The sequence below is a fragment of the Octopus bimaculoides genome, chromosome 7 (genome assembly GCF_001194135.2).
Source record: "Octopus bimaculoides isolate UCB-OBI-ISO-001 chromosome 7, ASM119413v2, whole genome shotgun sequence".
Lineage (NCBI taxonomy): Eukaryota > Metazoa > Mollusca > Cephalopoda > Octopoda > Octopodidae > Octopus > Octopus bimaculoides.
Genome location: NC_068987.1, coordinates 31,625,515 through 31,633,468, shown reverse-complemented (window position 1 = coordinate 31,633,468; position 7,954 = coordinate 31,625,515). Strand labels below are relative to the sequence as shown.

The 7,954-nt window shown below is 35.9% G+C and overlaps 1 long non-coding RNA gene across 1 annotated transcript in view; it reads right to left on the bottom strand.

Moving 5' to 3' along the window:
• The window catches only part of LOC128248360 (uncharacterized), a 27,870-nt gene extending 21,806 nt beyond the window's left edge, over positions 1-6,064 (bottom strand). The window contains exon 1 of the long non-coding RNA XR_008264586.1: positions 5,660-6,064. This is a non-coding gene — a long non-coding RNA (uncharacterized LOC128248360). The remainder of the gene's footprint in view (positions 1-5,659) is intronic.
• Between the last annotated feature and the right edge of the window lie 1,890 nt (positions 6,065-7,954).

Below are 7,954 nucleotides of genomic sequence, written 5' to 3'. Positions count from 1 at the left end.
TTCCTCATTTTTTGGAAGCAGGAATGTTAAACCATTAACTAGCCAAGAGGGCATCAAACTAGGATTTTGCAAAACATCGTTGTAAATTTTTGTTAGCAGTTCATGGCTCTCTGGGAAGGCATTCAACCAGAAATTAGGAATTTTATCCTTTCCTGGAGACTTCCATTTGCTTGACCTCCTGAGAGCAGATCTTATATCTTCTACCTTGACCCCCTCCCACTTTTGCTCCTCTAAGGAGTCTAAGTCTGTAGATATTCTATCAATCCAAGGGGCCTTTTCATTGTGTGTTTTATCTTCTGCCCTTTTTTATTCCAAAATTCCTGCACTTCTTTTGATGAGACAGACTTTATTGTTACTGGTGTTTTCCCTATCTTCCTGTAGAAATTTTTGGGGTTATTTTTGAACATGTTATTATCTCTGAAGAATCTAACACGCTTTTCATACCTTGCTATACGGGCAGCTTTAGCACATACCTTTTGCTTGGTGGTTTCTATGGTGGCATCAATGTCAACTATGGTTTTCACTTATTATTATTATTATTGTTATTATTATTATTATTATTATTATTATTATTATTATTATTATTATTATCATCATTATTAAAGTAAAGATGATGTTGCAACACCAGGCGGTTCGAGGGTGAAATGTAAGGAAACGGAAAGTTTGAGAAATACCAGCCACTGCGGGATGAGATAGGAAAGTTATGGGGCATGAGCAAAATAATGGTGATACCGGTGGTAATTGAAGCATTAGTAGCAGTTTCCAAGGGCTTTGAAAATCCTATTAAGAATATTGGAGCTGCTGTCAGGCTCGAATTGATCCACAAGGCAGCATTGTTGGGTACATCTCGCATTCTAAGGAGAGTATTGTATCTTTGAGTCATTGGAACCTTTGGTGATTTGCTATTGCATGCTTTCAAGTAAAGAATAACCAGTAATTAAGAACTATCCGAGAGTCTTTCAGAATAATAACAACAACAACAACAACAACAACAACAACAACACTACAAAAACACTAAAAATACTACAAAAGCACTAAAAAACACAACAAAATCGGTACTCCTGCTTAATTGTATGAACATCATCCTGAGCAAGTCGTTGAAGGATTTTCCAACCAACGCCGACAGAACAATGAAGGCTAATCGGACCAGACATAGTCATTAAAGACTTGGTGGAGAAAATATTTGTAGATGTAAATGTTTCCATTGATAAAAGATATATCTGTAAAGGAATTTGACAAATTAAGTAAATATAAGGACCTGAAAACTGAAGTACAAAAGATGTGCATCTTAAAGCGAGAACTGTTCCTATTATTGTAGGTGCCCTAGGTATGATAAGAAAGGGATGTCAGAAACATCTAGATAATATCCCAGGAGAACCATGTCTCAGAGAAATCCAAAAGATTGTGCTGACAGGTACTGCTTACATCCTTAGAAACACCCTATCAATTTAAATGTATGTGTTGTATTACATAAAGATATTTCGCTACTGCCCCTGCACATCTCCTCCTCAAGCTTTCAGTCATACTGTAAAATCTCTTGTCCTTCACTCGCCCTAGGACGCTGGGTGTGTCTCGGCGAGTGACTGTAACAAACAAGAAGATTAAAAGTAAATAATAATAATAATAATAATAATAATAATAACGACGACGATGATGATGATGATGATAATAGCTCACTTAAACTTCGAAGGGGATAAGGGCTTTTGAACAATAGAATTAACACAAATAACGGCGTAAATGAGGACGGAACTACGGGTGACTGACTTCGGCCCGTTGAGTAGCACAGGTTCGGTCGTCATTATATGACTGCTAGAATCAAATAGACTAAGACAATGAATATAGCTGTCATGGAATGTTATTTTTTGAGCAGATCCACTGATAATGAAGGGAGAACCATAAGAGGATATAGAAAGAGGATGCATAACATATGGATGGAGAAACAGGGCTGAGATAATACGGAACAGAAACTCTGTGACCAGGTAAGAGCAATAAGGAACAAAGGGTGGCTAACAGTACTAAAACTCGATGAGATTAAGGAGGAGGTTGATGACCGAAAACACGGGAAGCGAAGCAGAAATAGATACAGAGAATGCTGAAGATGCTACACTTAATGAGAGTACCGGGAGACGTATAATGTCTCGAGCCTGAGTGTAGAGAAGGACTAAATAACGAAGATAAAGAAATGATCGAAGACATTACTAGTATCATTGAAGAAAACCTGGATATGGAAATAAATAGATTCAGGAAAGCAGATAGAAATTTTCTCAGTGGTAAGCAGAAGTAATGAGAGAGCATCATAGCCATGTGCTGAGAGGAATTCTTTGGGGTTTGAATAATTCACCTCTGGAAACATGGGTATTTCGTTCAACATCCTTAAACAACCCTTATTCAGGGACATTTTGGGCGAGATGGGCTACTCAACCTGAAGAAAATGCTAACTGTGCCCCACCTGCAAGGTCATGTGCTGTTTATCTTGATATGAGATCACTATATCGCGCACATACGGTTGTGATGCATGTTCGTGATGTAACCTTATCAGACGGGTAGTCATGATGGGTATACTAGGCTTCGTATATTTTACCCCAGTGTCACTTTGATGGCATGCACTGCTCTCTTACTCAATAATAATAATAATAATAATAATAATAATAATAATAACACTACGTTTTTTTATTCTTTATACGTTTTGTACTCTGCTGTAATTATTCGTAATCAAAGCCTAGGTTTTTTGTTTTCTCAGTAACACAGGATCAACATACTGCTCTGATGTAGTATGTATTTTGCTTTAAGGATTATTACTTTATCCTAAAATGAATAAGTTTGTTTATGGTAATCAACAGCTTAAAACAATTTCTAAGTTCAAATCTCGCACAGGCCATCTTTCCTTTCATGACTTCCGGAGTCGATAAAATAAAATAGCAGTTAAGTATCGAGATTGACACAAATTAGTGATTTTCAGCCGGGGTCCACAAGGCCCTTGAGAGTCCATATGAGAATTTATTGCTAAAGTTTATGTGTAATAAATTGGCTATATTTCTACAATACACAAAATATTTTAACAATTTTCTTCATAGAATTCCTAATATTTAATTATAAAAATATAATAGGATTTTTTTTTTAAACATCGAATGGCTGTGTGTGTCCACCCGAGTAAAATAGGAATCAAAAGGATCCGTAGGCAAAAAAAAAAAAAAGGGTCAGAAACACTGATATAAATGATTATACATTTTTAGTCCGAAATGTGAGGTTTCATATCTATGCTAGAAATCAATATTATAGAATATTTTTAAAATACAGAACCTGAGCAAATAAAATGCCTGTCTTGCCATGTAAGTACTGCTGTGTGGACAGTTTTACTTCGGTCTTTCTTTTCTGTCTAACGGCTACGTTTCTCTACAATATTTAATTTCAAATTTTGGCTTAAGGCCAGTAAGTGTAGGGGAGGGCATAAATCGATTACATCGACCCCAGCACTCAACTGCCACTTATTTTATCGACCTCGAAAGGCTGAAAGACAAAGTCGACCTCGACAGAATTTGAAATCGGCGTGCTAACGATTCTGCCAGCTCGCTGCCTTACGTTTACGTTCACTATTGAACCACTAAGAGAAACTCTACTGTTTTAATAAAGTGAACGACACGGATAATACCAACCGAGAAATCTATAAATAAAAAAGAAGAAAGAAGACAAGTGGGTCAGAGCTGGAATGTGTGTGATCATAGGACTGTCTGGGTAGCTGTGACAAGCTATCTCCTGGAGCAGGAGCTGATGTAATCGCCATTGAAGAGGAAGAGTGACGAGATTGGATGCTTGTGGTCAGGAAGGTCACTAATACACAATAGGGATCTGCGTGTATCTAAAGCAAGACTTCTCCAAACATTTTTATAGACAATAAACAGTGAAATAATGATAAAAGAATATCCAGAACTGAAAACACAGTATGGTGCACAAGAAATCAATTAGATTACCAATTAACCGCAATGACAGATATAATTTGCTAATTTTCGAAAATTAATCAGATCCAAGAGATAATTCTTTCAGTCTTATAAGAATATTTCCTACAATCTTTTCGTCGGTATTTTTTTTATTTAATAACATCTAATATAACTCTAAATTGTTATCAATTACTTCTCTTTAATTGCATTTATTTTCATTTTCTTGAATAATTATTGATGTTTGATTAAATTTTTAACAATATGCTGTAGTCATTTTTCTTTTAACAGCGGTGTATATACATACATACATATATATATATAATGTATGTATGTATGTACGTATGTATGTATGTATTATATACATATATATTACTTTACATACATACATACATACATACATACGTGTGTGTCCAATGTTATTTAAAATTGTGGTGTCTTACGGTAGTTTTGTGTAATTCCATACGTAATGATACAATTTACCATCGTTCAGATGGCAATTCTATATAATAGCAATCTTACATTCTCTTTTTTAAGGCACTTGCTGTAACTTACTTAAAATCTCAGTATGCAGACAACATTCGAAATAAATCATTCAAAACTAACATAAATCTCACTTTCATTTGCATGTTTGTCACCAGAAACTTATAATTTCCATTTCATTTATCTCTCTAACTTGCCACAAAGTATACAAACATCTCATTTCGTGAAGGTATTGTATATTATCGTCTCAAAATCTCTGAATATTTGGATTTTTAAATATCCTATGTCCAAATTGAATATATACGGATGTGTACCTTCAATTTCCTAGACATATATAATTCAGTATATTTTTCCAAACAGAAAAAAAAATAATAAAAGAGCAGAGATATGTATATACTGACATAAATATAATGGTATTTCAAGTGAATAAAAAGAAAAGATTTTAATAACTATTTTTTAGTTTTTTTCTGGTTTAGTAGGGAAGAACGTTTTATTTTTAACCATTTTACAAAGATTTGTTAGAAATCGCTAAGTTTCATTTTTTAGTATTATTTATTGTAATTATTGTATCATTTTCTACAAGTTATACACAGAAATAACTCGATTAACACTCTAGATACGTTCCTAAAAACGCAATGCTAAACGAAACAATACTTTACGGAGTAATTATAATATATTCATAGAAATACGAACTTCCTACAATGTCTTTAACAATGATATCGCCATATGCTTGAAAAGTCAATAAACGTGCTGGTTTATCTTCCAAGCACTTAATAACTTTGGATAAACTTCACACTATAGGGTGCTATACATTGTGATCTAAAGTTTTGAAGAAATTAGCACACAATATTAATTCGTTATCTAATATTGTTATAGGTAGTGAACTAGCAAAATCGTTACTGCGCAGGGCAAAATGCTTAACGGCACTTTTTCTGTCTTGATGACCTGATTTCAAGTTCCACCGAGTTCGACTTTAAGGCGGCGAGCTGGCAGAACCGTTAGCACGCTGAGAAAAATTCTTATCGGCATTTCGTCTGTCTTTACGTTCTGAGTTTAAATTCCGCCGTGGTCGATTTTGCCTTTCATCTTTTCGGGATCGATAAAATAAGTACCAGTTGAGCATTAGGGTCGATGTAATCGACTTATGCTCTTTCCTGAACTTGCCGACCTTGTGCCAAGATTTGAAACCATTGTCTAGTATTATTATAAAATTATCAAACAGGTTAGTACACAGACTTGCTTACCATTGATTTAGTTGAAAAGCGACGGAGAGAAACAAGACAAAAGATACTAGATCTGGGATGAGGGTTTAAGCTATGGTTCTTCCTCACACATCTGTGGACTCCCGGTTAGGCATTCTCAATAAACTGGTCTACAATTTCCTTGGTTTGGTGATGTTATTACAGCCCTGATTCTTTTTAGCGTTGTTAGTTCAACACTAGGATCTTCAAGAATTTTCGGATTTGTTACTGTGCTAACTCCTGTAGTTCTTCAATTGATAAACTGTGACTGAAACTGTTTCAACACCTCGAAACTATCCGTTTTGATATTTTACATTCTTCATTGTCAACCAACGATCGGAGAGTTGCCTCTCCAACAGCTGGCAACTTTCTGTTACTGCTACTAACCCGTCAGATTATCCAACAGTTAGTGAGTTGCCTACACCAACAGTTGGTGAGTTGCCTACACCAACAGTTGGATGTTTGTTTTTACCAAAACTTGAAGAGTTGATTTCACCAGCATTTGGAGAGTAACTGCTACTGCCATTAACATAATGCCGTCACATCATCCAACAGAGGGTGAGTTAATTACAGCAACAGTTGGATGTTTGTTTACACCAACGCTTAGAGAGTCGATTGTACCAACATTTAGAGAGTGACTGCTACTACTAACATAATTCTGAGGAATTTGAATAGGTTAACGGAACCAGTATAACTAGATATTTCCCAGACTAATTTTCTTCTGAGGATAACCCTTTGCGCCTGAAATATAAAGGTTTTGTGAAACTTACCGCATTGTCAGAAGCTTTCCTATTTTCTCTTTTCCTCTTCTGGTATATATGTATATAATTATGAAGAAAGTGATTAGGAAATTGATGTTCTGGATCGGAACAAGTGGAGAGGTACTATTAGGGCTGGATGCAACGCCTGGGAGGAAAACATGATTCAGCACTCTGAGCTTAAAAGGTCTGTCACAAAGGAACAATTAGAACTGAAATCAACAGTGAACATTGGATATATATTGTGTGATCGTGTTTTGTTCTCAAAAGTAGGAGACGTGAATCATATGAAATCACATGAAAATCGAAATGCCCGAGTAAGAGGCCCCAACCGCTTCTTACGACTTATGTCATATGTCACAAAACTTGGAAGACAATATCTGGACTTTAAAAGACATGCTAGCTCACAAAAACATTCCTTCAAAATCAGATTCTAAAGGGCAAAGATATAGAAGAAACTTGAATAATATGTCATTTGTGTTTTAGAATCTGTCAGTCAGCAGTTGGTCTTAAAAGTCATCTGAGGGCTCATCAACGGAATGATTGTGCTGTGTGATGGGGTGTGGTGTGTACGTTGATGGGACGACTATCATCTGTCAAGATGAAGCTATCATCTTATATACATACATATATACATTAATACATACAAACAAAAATACTCTGTTGTTGATGTTGAAATTCCAATGAAGGAGCCTTGGATCTAATTTAGAAACCGGATCTTTCTCTATTGGCAAGAAATCTTGAAATAAGCTAAATAATGACATACATACATGCATACATACATACATACATACATACATACATACATACATACATACATACATACATACATACATACATTCATACAATCCTGACTGTCACCCTTACACACATGATCAAGCTTATGGACGAGTGTTCCGCGCGCATCTTTGCTTGACTCTCAGCTTCATCCGCCATCTTAAAGGTTAGCTAAACGGTATCAAACATTGCTCTACTCTTTGTTATCAGCTTGGGCTTTCCTTCACTGGTCTTTTAAGAGTTACGGAAAAGATGCCTGCCTCCTTTCGTCAGTCAGAGATAAATTAATTTTCTCTTTGCCCACTCTGAAACAAACTTTTTGAGCGAGTTGATGGAGTTATTATGAGCGCAACTTTGTCATTGTTCTATTTCGAAATGTCTCTTACACAATTAGGGACAGAAAGTTGAATGTATTTCGGTCAAACCGGCAAAACTGGCAAAATCGGCAAAAATACCTCTATTTGAGTATTTATTGCTCAGTAATATTTGTCTTTGAGTAGGTGTTATTGTTGTTGCTGCAGCTACAGACGCTGCTGCTACAGACGCTGCTGCTACAGACGCTGCTGCTACAGACGCTGTTGCTGCCGCCGCCGACACCATCGACACCTTTGCTATTGCCACTAGACCAACCATCTTTCAAGATCACTTAAAGTTTTCCGCGTCCAGGAAATGTATGTCTGGCTGGAAAAGAAGCTTGCTTATACCGCCTCTTTTTTTATTGGCATTGTTCCGTTTACTTGATATCTTCATTAGTCTGATTAAA